Source organism: Argentina silus, assembly GCF_951799395.1.
Source record: "Argentina silus genome assembly, chromosome: Y".
Classification (NCBI taxonomy): Eukaryota; Metazoa; Chordata; class Actinopteri; order Argentiniformes; family Argentinidae; genus Argentina; species Argentina silus.
In genome coordinates, this window is record NC_139654.1 from 7945303 (window position 1) to 7970146 (window position 24844).

Consider the following 24844-nt stretch of genomic DNA (forward strand, 5'->3'; position numbering starts at 1 on the left):
TCTGCAAGGAGGAGTGGGAAAAACTTTCTCCCAATTGATGTCAGAGACCTGTAGACAGTTATAAGAAACGTCTAATTGAGGTTATTTCAGCCAAGGGGGGCAATACTAGCTATTAGGGCATAGGGTGTCCTAACTTTTTCCTCAGTAGGAATTGGCATTATTGTTAATTTTTCGTTAAATAAATGATTACAAAGTTACATTTTCATAGTTTTTTGTTCAATTACATCCCCTTTATCTATAGACATTGTTAGAAAGAAGATAACATATTGATATGTCCATATTTTTAAGAGAATAACTTAATATTTTGGGGGGTGTCCTAACTTTTTCTCATGACTGTATCTACCTGGCCTGACACTGCACTAAGGACCACCAGCTCCTGAGAGCATACAAACTCCAGGTAGTCAAAATCCACCGGGACACGATCCAGCCAACCTGTCAGTCTTTGGACCACATGGTTTAGCAGTAATTCCTGAAAAATAAAATTTGAGTTACTAAAAACAGGACAACGGTAGTTCTTGATATTCTTTCTACATACAACAATGCAAATGATTCCCATTCCATTTCAGCTATGGGATGTTAGCAGCATAATTAGCACAATCACCCCACTTACAGTGCCTATAGAAAGTCATCATACCCCTTTGAAATAGTTACTATATTTGTCGTACAGCCTGAAATCAAAACCCATTAAAAAAAAAACGTTTTCCAGCTTTATGGACAAATTTAGCCATACAACATCAAACTAATGAAAAAAAAAAAAAAAAAAGGCAACAGTTCTGAAGATTTATAAAAAATGAAAAACAAGAATAACAGGGTTGGAAAAGTCATCAGTCCCCTGATTTAATACTTTGTAGAGCCACCTTTTGCTGCAATTACAGCCATCAATCTGTTTGGATATGTCTCTACTAGCTTTGCACACCTAGATTGGAGAATATTTGCCCATTCTTCCTTGCAGAATTGTTCGAGTTCAGTCAAATTCCATGGTGAGCGGCGGTGGACTGCTCTCTTCAAGTCCATCCACAGATTTTCTATCGGATTTAAGTCAGGGCTCTGACTTGGCCACTCAAGGACATTCACCTTTCTATCCTTAAGCCACTGCGTTATTCTTTTGGCGGTATTTTTAGGATCGTTGTCATGTTGGAAGGTGAATGACCTGCCCATCTTCAGCTGTCTAGCAGAGGGACGCAGGTTGTCCTCAAGAATTTGGGCGTACTTGACAGCATCCATTTTCCCTTCAATCCTGACCAACTGCCCAGTCCCCGCTGAAGAGAAACATCGCCACAACATAATGTTGCCACCACCATGCTTCACAGTAGGTATGGTGTGTTTTGGGTAGTGTGCTGTGTTTGGTTTTCGCCAAACATAGCGCTTGGAGTTCAGTCCAAAAAGTTCAATCCTAGTCTCATCTGACCATAAAACCTTTTTCCACATGGCAACAGAATCTTCCAGAACTTCTAGTCGAACCAATGGCTCCAGAAACAGACGATGATGATGATGGACTGTTCAATACATTCAATGCATTTCTCACACACGCATGAGATGTTCTGTGCGTGCGTGTGTGCGCTAACACACCTGATCCAACAATAGATGCATGGTGACCAAAAGCTGTGATGGTACAAAAGCTTCCAGGGACTAGTGTTGGCCACCCCTAAATCAATTACTACTTTTGTTCAGTTGTAGTCTTAAAATAAGCCAAGTTGAAAATGTCTTATTACTTTGCACTTGTATTGTGCATCTATTGGCCATTGTAATGCCTAAATCAATATGATTTTTTGATAAATGTTATTTTATATATAACCCTAAAAAAACGTTTTTACAAAATGCCCCCAGAATTAGACAACATATTTTTTCCCTACACTGAGGTATGGCGACACAAAACTAGCCTCTGGAATTCCCTCTGGTTTAGAATTCGGCCGTCACAATAAACCTACTGAATATTTTCAGGGGATAAAATATGACAACTAAAGATTTTCCGTGGGACTGTATGTTTAATATTTCAATCAAATAAATACATTATATGGGGAAATGCTGAATATCACAATGAAAATATATTTACTGGTCATTAATCTGATATGGAGACGAGTGGATTCTGCAAAATGAATACGTTTATTATTGCTATACTTTATAATCACCTGATATTTCTGAGACACTTGGGTGTGGGTAACTTGATGTTGATATCACGATGATAATAATAACGATACTAATTTGTAAACATTCTATTATGAGAAACAAAGCCATTGCAAAGACAGAACTGTCTTTAATTGAATTCCCATTATATAGGACATTACATTTAAGATCCCTGATTTTTTACTCTATCTTCAGGTGTTAAATTGTAGGTAGCCTACAGTAAAAGGTAATTAATCCTCTCCTCATTTTTTACTCAGTGCTCTCATTGCCTTGTGTGATAAGGTCAAGCTATTACAGTCATGAGAAAAAGTTAGGACACCCCCCAAAATATTAAGTTATTCTCTTAAAAATATGGACATATCAATATGTTATCTTCTTTCTAACAATGTCTATAGATAAAGGGGATGTAATTGAACAAAAAACTATGAAAATGTAACTTTGTAATCATTTATTTAACGAAAAATTAACAATAATGCCAATTCCTACTGAGGAAAAAGTTAGGACACCCTATGCCCTAATAGCTAGTATTGCCCCCCTTGGCTGAAATAACCTCAATTAGACGTTTCTTATAACTGTCTACAGGTCTCTGACATCAATTGGGAGAAAGTTTTTCCCACTCCTCCTTGCAGAATTCTTTCAGCTGTGTGATGTTCGAGGGGTGTCTTGCATGCACAGCCAGTTTCAAATCAATCCACAGCATCTCAATAAGATTAAGATCCGGGCTTTGACTTGACCATTCCAGAACTCTCAATTTATTTTTCTTGAGCCATTCCTTGGTAGATTTACTGGAATGTTTTGGGTCATTGTCATGTTGCATGGTCCACATCTGCTTCAGCTTCAACTTTCGAACAGATGATCTCACATTTTCCTCAAGCACCCTCTGATACAATACAAAATTCATAGTGGATTCTATGATGGTGAGCTGACCAGGCCCTGCTGCAGAAAAGCAGCCCCAAACCATGACATTTCCACCCCCATGCTTCACAGTTGGTATGAGGTTCTTGTTCTCAAATGCTGTCTTGGTTTTGCGTCAAACATGTCTACTCTTACTGTGCCCAAATAGTTCAACTTTGGATTCATCTGTCCAAAGCACATTGTTCCAGAAGTTCTGGTCTTTCTCTAGGTGTTCTCTGGCAAACTTTAGTCTTGCCCTGATGTTTTTTTTTGACAGCAGGGGTTTCCTCCTTGCACACCTCCCATGTAATGCAAACTTGTTCAGTCTCTTTCTTATGGTGGATGCATGTACTTTGACATCAATTGTGGCAAGAGATACCTGTAGGTCTCGTGATGACATTCTGGGATTGTTGGAGACTTCTTTAAGCATCTTTCGGTCAGCTCTTAGGCTGAACTTGCTTGGGCGGCCTGACCTGGCCATGTTGGTGGTGGTTTTAAATGTTCTCCACTTGTAAATTATTTTCCGGACAGTGGAATGGCCAATTTCGAATAGTTTGGAGATCTTTTTATATCCCTTCCCAGACTCATATGCATCTACAATTTTTCTTCTGAAGGCCTCAGAGAGCTCTTTTGATCTCGCCATGGTGATGCAACTCACTTCAACAATCAAGAGCAAACCAAACTAAATATCTGAGGCTTAAATAGGACAGGCTCCTCCAAAATCCTCTGTAACGCTGTTCTAATCATTTGCACCTGATGTGGTGCTCTTTATTATAATTTTAGGCATTTTAAGTGGAACTAAATGTGGGGGTGTCCTAACTTTTTCCTCACAAGAAGATTGCATTTCTATTAATTACATTTTACCAATCATTTTTTAAATAATTTGTTTCAGTTGTATTTGTTTAGTTATATTACCTCAATTTTTCAATATTGTTCAAATGAATATCAAATGTCCATATGTTTGAATATGTTGAAGAAGACAAAGGTTTTCATAGGGTGTCCTAATTTTTTCTCATGACTGTATACATTAAGTATATGATGCACTTTTTCAAGTACATCAGATGGCCTGCACCCGAAATCAAGAGACTCACATCATTGTTGACCATGAGAAGGGAAGGGTTGGACGTCCCAGGGTGGTGATTGATGAGGAGTACACATCACAAGTTCTTGGCATGGGATTATCAGTGACAGCCATTGCCAAGATGTTTGGGGTGTCGAGAAAGACCCTTCAGAGGCGTATGACAGAATGTGGGTTGTCTGCGAGGGCACAGTACAGCACATTAAATGATGAGGAACTGGACTCCCTTGTGTCAGAGATCCATACAAAAGTGGATTATTTGGGCCCTTGTTCCTCTGCATCCTCTCTGATGTCTATTCTACATTTCAGTGTAGGCTCATTTTCTTTCTGCTCAAGCAAATACTTTCTGTACAGTGCTGCTGCCCTCTCTGGAACCACAGCCCTCTTCCAGTCTGGGGGAAAAATGTTATGTTGTTAAATATAAATGAGGTATATTTCTGCATGGCTCAATACACTGGGGAAAATATTCACATTCTCTTGTTGGAGAGAACTGAGAAAGTAGGGGGGGGGAGGGGGGTATTGAAGGTGCTGCTTCTGATGGAACACATGCCGATGTTCCAGGTGTTAACTGGCCAGTAACAACTCGGCTGGCAGTGTTGCTTTCTGTGACACTGCTTCCAGCAACCTCTAGTAATGAGGTGCTATGTAGTGATGGGCAAATTAAGCTTTTGTGAAGCACTGAACCACTTGAGCCAATTGTTTTGAAAATGGGTTCATTACTCGAAGCTTCAGTTACAGTGACCTCTCCTGGCGAAGTGCAAGGCTGCAGTCAAATTAGGCAGGCTAGTTGGTGGACAGGAGGCTTTTAATTACACGCACGCACGAACACACACACACACACACCTCAATGAGCAGTGTTGGAGAAACTACTTTACTTTTGTAGAAAAGATCTTTTGTTCTGAAGCATCTTTGCTTTGATCACCCTTGGATTTAAAGTATCTTTGCTTTGGAACACTTAAAGGACACATCAGATCTTGATGAACGAATTATTCAAGTTGAAAATCTTTACTGATGTACATTGTATAATTTGTTGAGAACAAAATGACGTAACAACGGTCAATGGAAACCAAAATCATCAACCCATTGAGGGCTGGATTCAAAATCACACCAAAAATCAAAGTAAAAAATTCGAATCACAGGCTGATCCAACTTGTGTGAATTTTATCACGGCAACTCATGATGTGTTTCAGTAGTGTGTATGGCCCCCGCGTGCCTGTATGCACTCCTGACAACGTCTGGGCATGCTCCTGATGAGTCGGCGGATGGTGTCCTGGGGGATCTCCTCCCAGACCTGGATCAGGGCATCAGTGAGCTCCTGGACAGTCTGTGGCGGTATTTGGTGGCGTCGGATGCACCGATACATAACGTCCCATGGGTGCTCAATTGGATTTAGGTCAGGGGAACGAGAGGGCCATTCAATGGTATCAATGCCTTCTTCATCCAGGAACTGCCTACACACTCTGGCCACATGAGGCCGGGCATTGTCCTGCACTAGGAGGAACCCAGGGCCCACTGCACCAGCGTAAGGTCTGACAATGGGTCTGAGGATCTCATCCCTCTACCTAACAGCAGTCAGGGTACCGTTGGCTATGACATGGAGGTCTGTGCGACCCTCCAAGGATATGCCATCCAATTCTGGTGTTCTCTCACGAATGCCAATCGAGCTGCACGGAGCTGGGCAGTGAGCACAGGTCCCACTAGAGGACGTCGGGCCCTCATGCCACCCTCATGGAGTCTGTTTCTGACAGTTTGGTCAGACACATGCACACCAGTAGCTTGCTGGAGGTCATTTTGTAGGGCTCTGGCAGTGCTCCTCCTGTTCCTTCTCGCACAAAGGAGCAGATACCGGTCCCGCTGTTGTGTTGATGCCCTTCTACGACCCTGTCCAGCTCTCCTCGTGTAACGGCCAGTCTCCTGGTATCTCCTCCATGCTCTTGAGACTGTGCTGGGAGACACAGCAAACCTTCTTGCGACCGCACGTATGGATGTGCCGTCCTGGAGGAGCTGGACTACCTGTGCAACCTGAGTGGGCTGCAGGTACCGCCTCATGCTACCAGTAGTGACAAGGACACTAGCAGAACACAAAACTAGAGAAGAATCAGTCAGGAAGGATAAGGAGAGAGCAATTGTCTGTGGCCACCACATGCAAAACCATTACCTTTTTGGGGGATGTCTTGCTTTTGCCTCTCCAGTGCACCTGTTGTCACTTTCATTTGCACCAAAGCAGGTGAAATTGATTCATAATCACTTGTGCTTCCTAAATGGGCAGATTGATATCCCTGAAGTTTAACTGACTTGGTGTTACACTGTGACGATTAAGTGTTCCCTTAATTTTTTTGAGCAGTGATTGATGAATGTGTGTATTGTGTTATTGAGGAGAGAGTGCTGGGGAAAATATGGCATAGGTTGGGTGTGCTTGTGTAACTATGGCAGGGGGTGATTATGTGGGATGGGGAACACTCAAAGATTACAAGAAGAACACTCGGAGAATACAAACGCAATACCAACAACTCAACAGCAACAACGCACCTACTACGACAACCCACAAATTGTGCATTGTTTAGAGCAGTTATAAAGTGTTGAGGCGCTCAAATTCAAAACTGTCGCAACCTGTCAACCTGTCAGAATCGAGACAAGGCAGTGCCAGTGAATCACCTGATTGGACCGCGAAACCAGTCAGGTGATTCATTCAGGCAATGAAGCAGTTGCTGCTTCGGACATTATATGTCACATGATTTTTTTCGCACCAAAGCAAGCTTTGAAGCAGTGGTTCTATGGAATTGTAGTTCAGGGTTTGAAGCACGTATCGAAGCTTCAGTGTCGCACTGCCATCACTAGTGCTATCTTCAGAGACATCCCATTCCGGACAACTACATAATAAAACACATACACTCACCGGCCACTTTATTAGGTACACCTGTTCAACTGCTCGTTAACGCAAATATCTAATGGTGTGGGGGATATTTTCTTGGCACACTTTGGGCCCCTTAGTACCAATTGAGCATCGTTTAAAAGCCACAGCCTACCTGAGTATTGTTGCTGACCATGTCCATCCCTTTATGACCACAGTGTACCCATCTTCTGATGGCTACTTCCAGCAGGATAACGCGCCATGTCACAAAGCTCACATCATCTCAAACTGGTTTCTTGAACATGACAATGAGTTCACTGTACTCCAATGACCTCCACAGTCACCAGATCTCAATCCAGTAGAGCACCTTTGGGATGTGGTGGAATGGGAGATTCGCATCATGGATGTGCAGCTGACAAATCTGCAGCAATGATGCTATCCTGTCAATATGGACCAAAATCTCTGAGGAATGTTTCCAGCACCTTGTTGAATCTATGCCACAAAGAATTAAGGCAGTTCTGAAAGCAAAAGGGAGTCCAACCCGGTACTAGCAAGGTGTACCTAATAAAGTGGCTGGTGAGTGTACATCACATAATCCAAAACATACAAATGACCATTGTGACTTCTCTTGAAGAAAGGAAGTTGAAGACACAACTTGAAATATTTTTTTTTGCCAGTCTTAACTCTGATATGTTCCTGATTACTCTGTTCTAAAGCCACTTTCAACCAGAAATACGGTCCCTCTCAATTTTCAGGGACTTTATAATGGTTTGATTGAGTGTTCAATTCACCTATCATGGACTGATTTCACTTGTCTGTTGTAAAGAAAAAAACTGTCTTACTAATGTCAACACACCACTGAAATCTTTACAATACCCTTCACCACAAGAACTTGTTGCCTATGACCATATGACTAGCGTTAACCCCAACAGTCTCCAGTTTATACACTGAAACTGTATGTTCTTTGCATAGGAGAACGAGACACTACTACAGACTAAGAAATCGGGGCACAGTTGATATTATGTAAACGACTATCTAATTAAACTTCAACTTGGGCGATTTCATTATTTCCAACCTGAATAACTTCTTACCATACAAACCACATCTGGGTCTTGGCTCTGTTGTTCCTCCTCTTCTGTTACATATGTGCTATTCTATAACAGAGAAAGGTCATTTTGACAATCATGAAACTAATTTAAAGAGTGGACCTACTCTTTTGTAATTGGCACTAAATCAGTTCACTTACATTATTATCACACTGACAATGTCATATGTGACACGGAACCAGCTGTCGTGGAACTAATCTTCCACAGGTCATGCAGATGTTCTTAGGCATGTTTTCAAACTCTGGCGCATCGTATGGTAAGGGGGGCTGTGCCAATTGTTTCTTGGAGGGGGACAATGTATATCAAGTTTTTGCCGTGGTTCGAGGAGGCCTTCAGTAATTTAGCAGTGTAGCCTTGGGAAGCCTGGGGCAGCGGAGTCATCTTCCTTTGCCCACTGCCCCCTTTTAAAGGACACATTAAATCAAACAATGAATGGTCAATCTTCTTTCCAGAGGTATAAACTATGACATATGTAAAATAGTAAAAAGTGTGGCTGAACAACCCTTTTGTCCTGTGTAGAGTGGAGAATGTCTTTAGTGTCAAACTTACCTGTGGCTTTTTGAAGTAGCCAACCACCATGCACATTGTTTAACTTGGGGTAGTCCTGGAGTAGTACTGTGGTCATCTGAAGATTCAAAGAAATAGCTTCAGGCAAAACATGTAATGAGACCATAGGAATGGCTAAAATTGCCCTTCATGGCTGAAAACAAACAAATAATCTAAGGGCACTACAAAACAAATGTTGGGGTATCTTTTCTCGGTGTATAACAAACTTAAGCATCAGGTTTTGCCTACTGGTTCACCTCTGTGTGATCAGCGTCTTCTGCAAGATTTACGGTTCTCCTTCCTAGGCCCACTTGCAAAAGCAGTGTTTCGTCTTCAGGAGTCTTATTGGCATTTTCTGACAGCAAGCAGAACTGGAGTTCTAATAAGCTCAAAGGCGTTGCTCTTGCAGGTTCAGGTGCCTTTCTTTTCAGCTTGGTCTTCCATGGTAAATTCCTGGAAAACTTCTATAATGAAACATGAAGAAAAAATTACTTTGAGAAGGAAAATTAACAAAGCTGACTAGATTTAATGTTGGTAGCAATATATTTCAACAATGTTTAAAGCACTTCTTTAAGTATAGTAAAATTAGTCCATGTTGCAAATGTAAACAAATGAGTAGGCGCACCACAAAAATAAAAAAATGACACATTTTCATTCTATATTTGACTGAGTACTTGATAAAAAAGAATATGTATTTTGCTGTATTTTCTGTTTGTAAAAGAATTGTGTACATAGATTATTTTAATAGGAGTAAAATAGAACAATGAGCCTTTGAGAGGATGTGAATATAAACATGTACATAGTCCAAAATGAATGAGAGTTTGAGTACACTATTACCTTCCGTTGCATTTCTTGTTGCACTGTGTTAGGTCTCCTAACAGGCTGGCCAATTCCAAGGGCACCACTTGCCCCAGCTGGAATGCCCATGGGCTGACCTACTGTGGGAGAACGGTGTAAACCCCTACTGGTTTGTGTGGGTTGTGGGTTGCTACGTCTCACGCAGCTGAGGAGATTTCTCACTGCAATTTCGATGTCTAAATTTTCTACCTGGAAAAATAAAATGCAGCCACTTGCATTGTCATAGATTGCAAGTTTTCAGAAATGGACATATCATTAGCTCACATAAGGATAAAAGTAAAAAAGCTGGTAGGGTTATAAACTTTTTTTGAACAGTTAGTAGCTCTCAAACAACATTTTTGGAATATAGCTAGCCAACTAGCTACACTTACCCTCGGAATGTGGGACTGATCGTCCATGTTGCCATCATAGCTGAGGCAGGCTCTGATCTCCGCATGAAAATCCTCTCGTGATTGGTAAAGCACTGCAGTCAGTCAGTCACTCACTCCACGGACCAGCGTGTGTTAACTTGGGTCTGTCTCTTCTAACAGTGTAAGCATCGGGAACACAGCGCTGTTTCACAAGTCACAGTATGTCGTGAAGTTATGGATATAACTTTTTTCTCCTTTACATGTTCTCCTTCATTCTGTTTTAGGGCCGCAATATCTTTGCGGGAGAAGGCATGTTTACTGTGCACTCGCTATCATTGCGCTTTATGTTGGATGCAGAGTGTCGTCCGACATGCGCTAGTCCTTCTTACAGACGTGTGCGTCGAGTTGCGATGCAGGTGTTCTATTTGTTTTGGGGGTCATAACTAACTTGGTTCAGAGCATGGTGCGAATTAGTATCCTGCTCAACGTGCCTGGAATGCTTTTCCCACATTCAGCTATGGTTAGATTATAGACTACGTCCCGTTGTGTTCCAAGGCTGCTCTCTACATGTGAATGGGGCAGCAAGAGTACAGAACAAATTTTTTTTTTTTTACATTTATGGCATTAAGCAGACGCCTTTATCCAAAGCGACTTACAACAAATACATTTGTTTAGGTAAGTGAATCGTCTATCCATCAGTCATCATAAGATAAAGTAATCAATGCTCAGATCAGGGGCCGTAGGCAGTCACAATGCTAGGAGAACGATTTATTTTTATTTTTATTAACAGGAGAGAAACTTGTAGAGGGGGTGAAGAGGTCATTAGGAGGGACCGTTAAGATGTAGCCTGAAGAGATGGGTCTTCAATCTACGGCGGAAGATTGGTAGTGACTGCAGTCATGACAGCAGTGGGAAGGTCATTCCACCAGCGGGGCGCCAGGACAGTGAAAAGCCGTGACCGAGTAGTGCGGCTGCTGCATCCACGTAGAAGCGGCGGTGCCAGGCGGCCAGCCGAGGTGGAGTGATCGGGCAGGGGTTTGGGGGCTGACCATTGCTTGCAAGTAGAGAGGGGCTGTTCCCTTTGCCGCCTGGTAGGCGAGCACCAGCATCTTGAATCTGATGCGTGCTGCTACTGGGAGCCAGTGAAGGGTGCGGAGGAGGGGAGTGACATGGGAGAATTTGGGGAGATTGAACACCAGACGGGCGGCAGTGTTCTGGATGAGCTGCAGAGGCCTGATGGTGGAGACGGGGAGACCGGCCAAGAGTGCGTTGCAGTAGTCAAGGCGAGAGATCACAAGTGTTTGGACCAAAAGTTGTGCTGCTTCTCTGGTGAGAAATGGACGTATCCTTCTGATGTTGTAGAGGAAGAATCTCCAGGAGCGTGCTGCCGTTGTGATGTTCGCTACCCAGGATAAGTGGTTGTCAAGGATCACCAGAGAATATAGTATACACTTTGTGACAAAAAGTGATGACGTCACATAAATTTAATCATCGAAAATAATACTTGAAAATTATAAGTCCCGCCCCCTTTGGGGGCGGTTGTGGTGTGCTGTTGTTTATTGCCCCCTGAGACGTGGGTGAGAGGCTAAGGTGTTCTGGTGTTTGTCGGAACTTGACATTTTTATGAGGATGTGGTCACCCCCGTAGGCTATAGAACCGTGAGAATGGATTGTATGGATTAGGGGGGTCCCAGGGGCCCTGAACTGTCTGAAGAACCCCCGGGGTTCAGCTAAAGTTTGTCCCTGATAAGGGCTGTGTGATGTGTGGTGATGACTTTATGCTGTATACAGGCATCTATGTCAAAATTGCATATGAGGCTTAAAATAAAAGTTCAATACTGAGGGTTAAAATGTGCAATTAAAAAAAGGCAATTAAAAAATGGTTAGGCTGCTACTCTAGTGGTAGTAATGTGTTCAATGATGAAGGGTTAGGGTTAATAAAATGGGGGATTAAAAAAAGGTTCAATTTTTAAAAATGTTTAGTTTCAAACGTGGGTCTGACCCGTGTCGCGGACGTGTCACTGATAAGATCACGTGTTTCCCGGGCAAAAAGGTGTATATATATGACCCTGTGTGAGATCTGTAGTAGTTGTGGCTATATGACAGTGTCTAAAATGGCGTCTACAAGGATGGTGTGGGAATTGGACGACGGTCGTGTAGTGCGTGTAGAGTTTGCATCTGTAGGTGCATTCCCCTATGTGGACATATGCACTTTCGAAAAAGAATCTGAGAATCTTCTGAGAATCTATTCATCAGAATTCGAAAGATTGAAGGGTCACATCCTGGAATTCATCCGCTACATGCATTCTGTGCACGACAACCAAAATGTGACCCTGAAGGGTATGAAACCCTCTATCCAGATGAACGTGGATCCCCGAGTACCGAGCCGTGATTGACTGTAGCTAGTTCATACAGTAGAAGTGTGATTGACTGCAGCTAGTTAATATAGTGTATCATTGGGACTGTAGCTAGTTCATACAGTAGCAGTGTGATTGACTGTAGCTAGTACATACAGTAGCAGTGTGATTGACTGTAGCTAGTTCATACAGTAGCTGTGTGATTGACTGTAGCTAGTTCATACAGTAGCATTGGGACTGTAGCTAATACATACAGTAGCAGTGTGATTGACTGTAGCTAGTTTATACAGTAGCAGTGTGATTGACTGTAGCTAGTTCATACAGTAGCAGTGTGATTGACTGTCGCTAGTTTATAAAGTAACACTGTGATTGCCTGTAGCTAGTTCATACAGTAGAAGTGTGATTGACTATAGCTAGTTCATACAGTAGCAGTGTGGTTGAATGTAGCTAGTTCATATAGGAACATTGTGATTGACTGTAGCTAGTTCATACAGTAGCATTGGGACTGTAGCGAGTTAATATAGTGTATCATTGGGACTGTAGCTAGTTCATACAGTAGCAGTGTGATTGACTGCAGCTAGTTCATACAGTAGCAGTGTGATTGACTGCAGCTAGTTAATATAGTGTATCATTGGGACTGTAGCTAGTTCATACAGTAGCAGTGTGATTGACTGGAGCTAGTTCATACAGTAGCAGTGTGATTGACTGTAGCTAGTTTATACAGTAGCAGTGTGATTGACTGTAGCTAGTTCATACAGTAGCAGTGTGATTGACTGTAGCTAGTTCATATAGTAGTCATATGATTGTAGACAGTTCTAGCAACAGTCAGTCAAACTGCTACTGTATGAACTAGCTACTGTCGCTAGTTCATATAGTGTATCATTGGGACTGCAGCTAGTTCATACAGTAGCAGTGTGATTGACTGTAGCTAGTTCATACAGTAGCAGTGTGTTTGACTGTAGCTAATTCATACAGTAGCATTGGGACTGTAGCTAGTTCATACAGTAGCAGTGTGATTGACTGTAGCTAGTTCATACAGTAGCATTGGGACTGTAGCTAGTTCATACAGTCGCAGTGTGATTGACTGTAGCTAGTTTATACAGTAGCAGTGTGATTGACTGTAGCTAGTTTATACAGTGGCATTGGGACTGTAGCTAGTTCATACAGTAGCAGTGTGATCGACTGTAGCTAGTTCATACAGTAGCAGTATGATTGACTGTAGCTAGTTCATACAGTAGCAATGGGACTGTAGCTAGTTCATACAGTAGCAGTGTGATTGACTGTAGCTAGTTCATACAGTATCAGTGTGATTGACTGTAGCTAGTTCATACAGTAGCAGTGTGATTGACTGTAGCTAGTTCATACAGTATCAGTGTGATTGAATGTAGGTAGTTCATACAGTATCAGTGTGATTGACTGTAGCTAGTTTATACAGTAGCAGTGTGATTGACTGTAGCTAGTTCATACAGTAGCAGTGTGATTGACTGTAGCTAGTTCATATAGTAGTCATATGATTGTAGACAGTTCTAGCAACAGTCAGTCAAACTGCTACTGTATGAACTAGCTACTGTCGCTAATTCATATAGTGTATCATTGGGACTGTAGCTAGTTCATACAGTAGCAGTGTGATTGACTGTAGCTAGTTCATACAGTAGCAGTGTGATTGACTGTAGCTAGTTCATACAGTAGCATTGGGACTGTAGCTAGTTCATACAGTAGCAGTGTGATTGACTGTAGCTAGTTCATACAGTAGCATTGGGACTGTAGCTAGTTCATACAGTAGCAGTGTGATTGACTGTAGCTAGTTTATACAGTAGCAGTGTGATTGACTGTAGCTAGTTTATACAGTAACATTGGGACTGTAGCTAGTTCATACAGTAGCAGTGTGATCGACTGTAGCTAGTTCATACAGTAGCAGTATGATTGACTGTAGCTAGTTCATACAGTAGCAGTGTAATTGACTGTAGCTAGTTCATAAAGTAGTCTTGTGATTGTAGATAGCTCTAGCAACAGTCAGTCACACTGCTACTGTATGAACTAGCTACTGTTGATAGTTCATATAGTGTATCATTGGGACTGTAGCTTGTTTATACAGTAGCAGTGTGATTGACTGTAGCTAGTTCATACAGTAGCAGTGTGACTGACTGTAGCTAGTTGATACAGTAGCAGTGTGATTGACTGTAGCTAGTTCATATAGTAGTCATATGATTGTAGACAGTTCTAGCAACAGTCAGTCAAACTGCTACTGTATGAACTAGCTACTGTCGCTAGTTCATATAGTGTATCATTGGGACTGCAGCTAGTTCATACAGTAGCAGTGTGATTGACTGTAGCTAGTTCATACAGTAGCAGTGTGTTTGACTGTAGCTAATTCATACAGTAGCATTGGGACTGTAGCTAGTTCATACAGTAGCAGTGTGATTGACTGTAGCTAGTTCATACAGTAGCATTGGGACTGTAGCTAATTCATACAGTCGCAGTGTGATTGACTGTAGCTAGTTTATACAGTAGCAGTGTGATTGACTGTAGCTAGTTTATACAGTGGCATTGGGACTGTAGCTAGTTCATACAGTAGCAGTGTGATCGACTGTAGCTAGTTCATACAGTAGCAGTATGATTGACTGTAGCTAGTTCATACAGTAGCAATGGGACTGTAGCTAGTTCATACAGTAGCAGTGTGATTGACTGTAGCTAGTTCATACAGTATCAGTGTGATTGACTGTAGCTAGTTCATACAGTAGCAGTGTGATTGACTGTAGCTAGTTCATACAGTAGCAGTGTGATTGACTGTAGCTAGTTCATACAGTATCAGTGTGATTGAATGTAGGTAGTTCATACAGTATCAGTGTGATTGACTGTAGCTAGTTTATACAGTAGCAGTGTGATTGACTGTAGCTAGTTCATACAGTAGCAGTGTGATTGACTGTAGCTAGTTCATATAGTAGTCATATGATTGTAGACAGTTCTAGCAACAGTCAGTCAAACTGCTACTGTATGAACTAGCTACTGTCGCTAATTCATATAGTGTATCATTGGGACTGTAGCTAGTTCATACAGTAGCAGTGTGATTGACTGTAGCTAGTTCATACAGTAGCAGTGTGATTGACTGTAGCTAGTTCATACAGTAGCATTGGGACTGTAGCTAGTTCATACAGTAGCATTGGGACTGTAGCTAGTTCATACAGTAGCAGTGTGATTGACTGTAGCTAGTTTATACAGTAGCAGTGTGATTGACTGTAGCTAGTTTATACAGTAACATTGGGACTGTAGCTAGTTCATACAGTAGCAGTGTGATCGACTGTAGCTAGTTCATACAGTAGCAGTATGATTGACTGTAGCTAGTTCATACAGTAGCAGTGTAATTGACTGTAGCTAGTTCATGAAGTAGTCTTGTGATTGTAGATAGCTCTAGCAACAGTCAGTCACACTGCTACTGTATGAACTAGCTACTGTTGATAGTTCATATAGTGTATCATTGGGACTGTAGCTTGTTTATACAGTAGCAGTGTGATTGACTGTAGCTAGTTCATACAGTAGCAGTGTGATTGACTGTAGCTAGTTTATACAGTAACATTGGGACTGTAGCTAGTTCATACAGTAGCAGTGTGATCGACTGTAGCTAGTTCATACAGTAGCAGTATGATTGACTGTAGCTAGTTCATACAGTAGCAGTGTAATTGACTGTAGCTAGTTCATAAAGTAGTCTTGTGATTGTAGATAGCTCTAGCAACAGTCAGTCACACTGCTACTGTATGAACTAGCTACTGTTGATAGTTCATATAGTGTATCATTGGGACTGTAGCTTGTTTATACAGTAGCAGTGTGATTGACTGTAGCTAGTTCATACAGTAGCAGTGTGACTGACTGTAGCTAGTTGATACAGTAGCAGTGTGATTGACTGTAGCTAGTTCATATAGTAGTCATATGATTGTAGACAGTTCTAGCAACAGTCAGTCAAACTGCTACTGTATGAACTAGCTACTGTCGCTAGTTCATATAGTGTATCATTGGGACTGCAGCTAGTTCATACAGTAGCAGTGTGATTGACTGTAGCTAGTTCATACAGTAGCAGTGTGTTTGACTGTAGCTAATTCATACAGTAGCATTGGGACTGTAGCTAGTTCATACAGTAGCAGTGTGATTGACTGTAGCTAGTTCATACAGTAGCATTGGGACTGTAGCTAGTTCATACAGTCGCAGTGTGATTGACTGTAGCTAGTTTATACAGTAGCAGTGTGATTGACTGTAGCTAGTTTATACAGTGGCATTGGGACTGTAGCTAGTTCATACAGTAGCAGTGTGATCGACTGTAGCTAGTTCATACAGTAGCAGTATGATTGACTGTAGCTAGTTCATACAGTAGCAATGGGACTGTAGCTAGTTCATACAGTAGCAGTGTGATTGACTGTAGCTAGTTCATACAGTATCAGTGTGATTGACTGTAGCTAGTTCATACAGTAGCAGTGTGATTGACTGTAGCTAGTTCATACAGTAGCAGTGTGATTGAATGTAGGTAGTTCATACAGTATCAGTGTGATTGACTGTAGCTAGTTTATACAGTAGCAGTGTGATTGACTGTAGCTAGTTCATACAGTAGCAGTGTGATTGACTGTAGCTAGTTCATATAGTAGTCATATGATTGTAGACAGTTCTAGCAACAGTCAGTCAAACTGCTACTGTATGAACTAGCTACTGTCGCTAATTCATATAGTGTATCATTGGGACTGTAGCTAGTTCATACAGTAGCAGTGTGATTGACTGTAGCTAGTTCATACAGTAGCAGTGTGATTGACTGTAGCTAGTTCATACAGTAGCATTGGGACTGTAGCTAGTTCATACAGTAGCAGTGTGATTGACTGTAGCTAGTTCATACAGTAGCATTGGGACTGTAGCTAGTTCATACAGTAGCAGTGTGATTGACTGTAGCTAGTTCATACAGTAGCATTGGGACTGTAGCTAGTTCATACAGTAGCAGTGTGATTGACTGTAGCTAGTTTATACAGTAGCAGTGTGATTGACTGTAGCTAGTTTATACAGTAACATTGGGACTGTAGCTAGTTCATACAGTAGCAGTGTGATCGACTGTAGCTAGTTCATACAGTAGCAGTATGATTGACTGTAGCTAGTTCATACAGTAGCAGTGTAATTGACTGTAGCTAGTTCATAAAGTAGTCTTGTGATTGTAGATAGCTCTAGCAACAGTCAGTCACACTGCTACTGTATGAACTAGCTACTGTTGATAGTTCATATAGTGTATCATTGGGACTGTAGCTTGTTTATACAGTAGCAGTGTGATTGACTGTAGCTAGTTCATACAGTAGCAGTGTGATTGACTGTAGCTAGTTCATACAGTAGCATTAGGACTGTAGCTAGTTCATACAGTAGCAGTGTGATTGACTGTAGCTAGTTCATACAGTAGCATTAGGACTGTAGCTAGTTGATACAGTAGCAGTGTGATTGACTGTAACTAGTTGATACAGTAGCAGTGTGACTGACTGTAGCTAGTTGATACAGTAGCAGTGTGATTGACTGTAGCTAGTTCACACAGTAGCATTGGTACTGTAGCTAGTTCATACAGTAGCAGTATGATTGACTGTAGCTAGTTCATACAATAGCAGTGTGATTGACTGTAGCTAGTTCACACAGTAGCATTAGGACTGTAGCTAGTTCATACAGTAGCAGTGTGATTGACTGTAGCTAGTTCATACAGTAGCATTAGGACTGTAGCTACTTCATACAGTAGCAGTGTGATTTACTGTAGCTAGTTCATACAGTAGCAGTGTGATTGACTGTAGCTAGTTCATACAGTATGGTAAATTTAAAGACAATATAAGGGTGGTGATCCCACACCTAGGGGAAAAGGTCACAAGGACACCAGATGGTCCTGGAACATCTCAGAGGGGTGAGATCAGATAAGTGGGGGTTGACTAGAGGGTATGAACACAATGGAGTACAATAGTTCAAAGCTGCAGAAACAGGATAGATGAGTAATAAACACAGTTGTAAACAGCCAGGACAAAAGGCTTTAGAAATTAGCCTAGGTCAATTGATCAAGTAGACGCCAAGTCAAAGGGGGAGTAGCCCCTGGATGACGAAATGTAGTTCTTAAATATCATTGGTATAAGTAGACAGGAATTTGAATGAAGGGCGTTGACCTGTGTGATGTTTATAAAAGGACAGGTAACAGAAGTGAAAGGGGTTCAACTTTGCAAACCTGACCCGGCTTCATTCTCTGTGAATAAAGTCTCTGAATGAATCAACAGCTCTGGTTAACGGTATTTTCATTTTACAATACCATTACTTAAATTCCACTACAACAGTAGCAGTGTGATTGACTGTAACTAGTTCATACAGTAGCAGTGTGATTGACTGTAGCCAGTTCATACAGTAGCAGTGTGATTGACTGTAGCTAGTTCATAGAGTTGCAGTGTGATTGACTGTAGCTAGTTCATACAGTAGCAGTGGGATTGACTGTAGCTAGTTCATACAGTGGCATTGGGACTGTAGCTAGTTGACACAGTAGCAGTGTGATTGACTGTAGCTAGTTCATACAGTAGCAGTGTGATTGACTGTAGCTATTTCATACAGTAGCATTGGGACTGTAGCTAGTTCATACAGTAGCAGTGTGATTGACTGTAGCTAGTTCATACAGTAGCAGTGTGATTGACTGTAGCTAGTTCATACAGAAGCAGTGTGATTGACTGTAGCTAGTTTTCTACAGTAGCAGTGTGATTGACTGTAGCTAGTTTATACAGTAGCAATGTGATTGACTGTAGTTAGTTCATACAGTAGCAGTGTGATTGACTGTAGCTAGTTCATACAGTAGCAGTGTGATTGACTGAAGCTAGTTCATATAGCCCTCCTGTGGTGTTCGGGTCAAATCTGGCCGTTTTACAACTTTACTAATCATAAATATCGTGTTTTTCATTTGATTGCCTCAAGATCTCATGATATCCTCCACACTCGGCATTTGAACATTGCTGATCACCACTTTCATTGAATTTTGAGTGGTTTAGTCAACGTTGTTACACCTGTGGTGTTTCCCGTCAAAAATGACCAGCCATAAGAAATGAATGGGAAACACTAAATGATGTTCATCCAGCAGATGGAAAACATCCCCATACACACACCCAGTCACCCACACACCCACAACCACAACCCCCTTACCTCCCACCCCTCCGCCCCCCACCCTTTCATCTATCCCCCCACCCCCCACTGCCCCCCCCTGCCCCCCCCACACACATTTGCGCCCCCCCCCCACCCCCTGCACACACACACACACACAGGGGGACGTTTCTCACTCTCCCACGGTGAGACAGATAAAGTGCCCAGGCACAACAGATAACATATACTAAAAGTAAAACATTCAATAAAAATAATTTAAACAGTGCAAAAAGAGCAGTCAGTAAAGACAGTAAATAGCAGCCAAATACTGTGTATTCTGTATACAAAAATAATAGTGCAATAGTGCATTGTAGCAATAGAATAGTGGATTGTCCAGAGTCCGTAGTGTTTTGGGAGGGGGGGGGTGGTTGGGAGGGGGGGTGGTGGTTTCAGCTTCCTGACAGCTTGGAGGATGTGGCTGGGGGAAGTGAGGGGAGAGAATTTAGCTTCCTGACAGCTTGGGGTATGAAGCTTTTCGTGAGTCTGGTGGTGTGGGCACGGAGGCTCCTATACCTTCTTCCAGAAGGCAGGAGGCTGAACAGACTGTGTGCGGGGTGGCTTGCGTCGCTCACAATCGAGGTAGCTTTGCGGGTGAGGCGGGTGGAGTAAGTCTCTTGCAGGGAAGGGAGTGGGGCACCAATGATCTTAGCAGCTGTGTTCACAATGCGTTGCAGTGCTTTCCTACTGTGTTCGGTGCAGCTACCGCCCCACACAGTGATGCAGCTGGACAGGATGCTTTCAATGGTGCCTCGGTAGAATGTTGTCAGGATCGGTGTGGGAGCTTTCGCTCGCTTCAGCTTGCGGAGGAAGTAGAGGCGCCGCTGGGCTGTCTTCGCCAGTGATGCGGTGTTGGTGGTCCAGGAGAGGTCCTCACTGATGTGCACCCCCAGGAATTTGGTGCTGCTCACTCTCTCCACAGCAGCACCATCGATGGTCAGTGGTGGGTGTTCGGTGTGCCCTCTCCGGAAGTCGACCACAATCTCCTTCGTTTTGCTGACATTCAGCAGGAGGTTGTTGTCTCTGCACCACGTGGTCAGAAGGTTGACCTCCTTTCTATAGTGGGTCTCGTCGTTCTTGGAGATGAGACCCACCAGAGTTGTGTCGTCCGCAAACTTCACCATGTGATTGGTGCTGTGGGTTGATGTGCAGTCGTGAGTCAGCAGGGTGAAGAGCAGGGGACTGAGCACACAGCCTTGGGGGGCCCCTGTGCTGAGTGTGATGCTGCTCGAGGTGTTGTTGCCGACTCGTACTGCTTGTGGTCTCTCGCTGAGGAAGTCCAGCAGCCAGTTGCAGAGGGAGGTGTTGAGCCCCAGCTGGTCCAGTTTACAGATCAGTTGTTGCGGGATTATGGTGTTAAATGCTGAGCTAAAGTCTATGAAAAGCATTCTCACATATGAGTCTGCTTTTTCCAGGTGGGTGAGGGCTGGGTGGAGAGCAGAGCAGATTGCGTCCTCTGTGGAACGTTTTGCTCGGTATGCAAACTGAAAGGGGTCCAGGGGAGGATGGACTTAATGTGAGACATGACTAGCCGTTCAAAGCACTTCATGATGATGGGGGTCAGTGCTACAGGGCGATAGTCATTGAAGCAGGATGGAGCGGATTTCTTTGGCACAGGTATGATGATGGAGGTCTTGAAATGTGATGGGACAGCAGCTTGACGCAAAGAAGTGTTAAAGATGTCCGTGAAGACATCCTTAAGCTCCTCTGCGCAGTCCCTCAGCACACGGCCTGGGATGTTGTCTGGGCCTGTTGCTTTGCGGGGGTTGATGGTCCTCTTCACACTGGCAGCAGACAGGCACAGGACCTGATCGTGGGGGGGGGGTGGAGTTTTCTGTGGGCTTGTAGTGTTTGTTGCTTCAAACCGTGCAAAGAAGCTGTTGAGGTTGTTGAGCAGAGAGATGTTGTTGTCGCAGGTCTGTGGCGCGGGCTTGTAGTCCGTTATGGTCTGAATGCCCTGCCACAGGCTCCGTGTGTCTCTGCTGTCCTTGAAGTGGCAGGTAATCTTATTTGTGTAGTCCAGTTTTGCTTTCTTGATGCCACGGGACAGGCTGGCTCTCGCTGTTCTTAGGCCATTTTCATCCCCGGCTCTGAAGGCTTTGTCTCTGGCCCTCAGCAGCCGATGGACTGCCCCTGTCAGCCATGGCTTCTGGTTAGCCCGAGTGATGATGGTCTTTTTGTGGGTCACATCATCAGAGCACTTACGGATGTAGGAGAGGACAGTGTCTGTAAGCTCCTCATTGTCCGTATGGTTGTTCTGTGTGGCTGCTTGCTTGAACATGTCCCAGTCTGTTGTTGCAAGACAGTCCTTGAGAGCAGACCTGGACCCCTCCGGCCACACAGTTATCTCTTTCCGGACCGGTTTTCCGACTTTCACTCTGGGCCTATATGCTGGCATTAGCATGACAGTGATGTGATCAGAGAGTCCGATGTGGGGGAGGGGGGAGGCCTTGTATGCTCCTTTGTGAGAAGTGTAGACCAAGTCCAAGGTGTTTTCCCCTCTTGTTGGGAAATTGACATGCTGATGGAGTTTTGGTAGGACAGTCTTAAGGTCAGCATGATTAAAATCTCCAGCGAGGATGGTAAATCCATCTGGGTGTGCTGTCTGTTGTTCACTGATGGCCTGGTACAGTTCACAAAGTGCCGCATTCCTGTCACTGTTGCTGGAGGTTGGAGGGATGTATACTGCGGCTAGCAAGACCGCAGTAAACTCCCTCGGCAGATAGAAAGGACGGCACTTTATGATCATAAACTCCGCCAGTGGTGAACAGTGTCTGCATACTACCACAGCGTCCCGGCACCACGCATCACGAATGTAAACACAAACTCCGCCGCCACGCTGTTTACCTCCGTTGACGAGGGCTCTGTCCGCTCGATAGCATGTCAGCTGCTCAAGTTGTACAGCGGAGTCGGGGATGTTGTCGTTCAGCCATGTTTCAGTGAAAACAAGTACACAGCAGTTACTCACTGTCCGATTCGCTGACCTCAGCAGTCGTATATGATCCATTTTGTTGTCCAAGGATCGTACGTTGGCCAGGATGATGGATGGTATGGCTGGGCGAGTTGGACTAGCCGCTAGCCTAGCCCGGATACCTCCGCGCTTGCCCCTCTTCTGCTTCCTCGCGCACCGCTTCCGACCTCTCCTTTCCGGGGGAGTGGTGGCAGTCGAGTCAAGTCGAGTCGGGTCGGGTCGAGTAGTCGCGGGCCGGCGAAGTAATCCGAGCTCTTTGAGTGTCTCTGTTGTGGTGTCCAAAACGTTGTAAATCTTGCTCTCGCAGATGTCTAGCAGAGCCTGTCGACTGTACTTGTATTTCGACGCAGACAGACGAGACGAACACGACAAACTTTCGGGCAAACACTTATTAAACAAACAAAACACCGCATTCTCTGGAGCGCGAGTGGTCGCTGCGTGTGCACGCGCCGCCATCTAGAGGAAAAACAAGACAATGAAGACAAGTGAGCCAGTTCCAGTGGAACCATACTGTTACACAGGAACGTCTGAGGAACCAAATGACAGCACACAGAACGTGGTGGGGTTTAGCCCGAAGGCGTATTTAATAATGAAAGGGAAAAGGGTAGGGGAGAGAAGGATAGTCCAAGTGAGAGTAGTCAAGGGTCGGTCCAGGGTTCGGCAGGCAGGCGGGTAGTCAGACGAGCAGGGGTCAGCAGGCAGGCGGGTAGTCAGACGGGCAGGGGTCAGGTAGGCAGGCGGGTAGTCAACACAGGAATGGCCTAGGTCCGTGGAAGGTAGACGAATCCGAGGAAGACGAGGGTTCTAGGGGATCACAGGAGAATGCGGTGAAACACAAACACTGGAAACAGGAGGATATGAAAAGGCTGGAAGCGTATGTGATACTCGAAGAGTTACCGTGGGACAGTACGTTCTGGCACTGGAGTGGAGTTCAGGCAGGGTTCTTATAGGGCGGTGATTGCAGATGGTTCGCAGGTGTGCTGAGTGGAGACAGGGAACAGGTGTGCTGTCGACTGGGAGGTGGACGCTCCAGCGATGATCGCCGGGGCCTCACGGTGGTGCCAGAGGGCTGGTTAGGAGGGGGAACCGTAACACATACATGCCCAAGCCATAACACCCCCTCAATCCATATTTCACAGATGAGGTGGTATGCCGAGGATTTTGTGTAGTTCCTTATCTTCTCCACACGATTCAAGATTCAAGATTCAAAGTGTTTATTATCATATGCACAGCAGAAAACATGTTTCACTGTACAACGAAATTCTTGCTTTGCTGTCCGCAGAATGCCAACCAATGTAAAATATACAATACTAAAGAATATACAATATATACTAAACAAATGTACAAGACAGCAAAATTTAAGGCATAAAATAAAATAGCAGCAATAATAATAATAAAACAGTGCAAATGTAGCAGTGCAATTATGCAAACTGGAAAGTTCAGTTATTGAGGTAGTACGGTTATATTAATCTCCTATGGGTTGTTTAGGAGTCTGATGGCAGTGGGAAAGAAGGAGTTCTTCAGTCGGGTGGTCCTGCATTTAACACTTCTGTACCTCCGGCCTGAGGGTAGAAGTGTGAACAGTCCGAGCTGGGGGTGGGTGGGGTCCTTGAGGATGGAGGCGGCTCTCCTGTGGACTCTGCGGTGGTAGATGCTCTGCAGAGAGGGCAGTGGAGTCCTGGTGATTTTCTCAGCAGTCTTCACCACTCTCTGCAGGCGTCTGCGGTCCATAGCAGTAGTGCTGCCATACCACACAGTGATACAGCTAGTTAGGATGCTCTCAACAATGCAGCTGTAGAAGTTGCTGAGGATCTTGGGCGACATGCCAAACTTCCTCAGCCTCCTCAGAAAGTACAGCCGCTGTTGGGCCTTCTTAACCAGCTGAGTGGTGTTAAGTGTCCAGGTGAGGTCCTCGCTGATGTGGACGCCCAGGTATTTGAAACTGCTCACCCTCTCTACTTCAAGTTCCCGGATGTACAGTGGCCGATGAGGTCCCCTCTTCTTCCTCATGTCCACTATCATCTCCTTCGTCTTGTCCGTATTGAGGGTGAGGTTGTTGTCCTCGCACCATGTTACCAGACTGGCCACCTCCCTCCTGTAAGCTGCTTCGTCCCCGCCAGTGATGCATCCTATCACTGCGGTGTCGTCTGCAAACTTTAGGATGATGTTGTCCTTGTGGGAGGCGACACAGTCGTGGGTGAACAGGGTGTAGAGAATGGGGCTGAGGACGCATCCCTGTGGGGTGCCAACATTTGTAATAATGCTGGCTGAAGTCCTATTGCCAATCCTGACAGACTGGGGCCTGCCAGTCAAAAAGTCTAGGAGCCAGTCACAGAGGGTGGGGTGCAGGCCAAGTGTGGACATTTTGTGGATGAGTCTGTGGGGGATGACTGTATTAAAAGCGGAGCTGTAGTCTACAAAGAGCGTCCTGATGTAGGAGTCTTTGTTTTCCAGGTGGGAGAGGGAATAGTGGAGGACAGCAGCGATAGCGTCTGAGGTGGACCTGTTGGGCCGGTAGGCATACTGCAGGGGGTCTAGGGTGTCCGGCA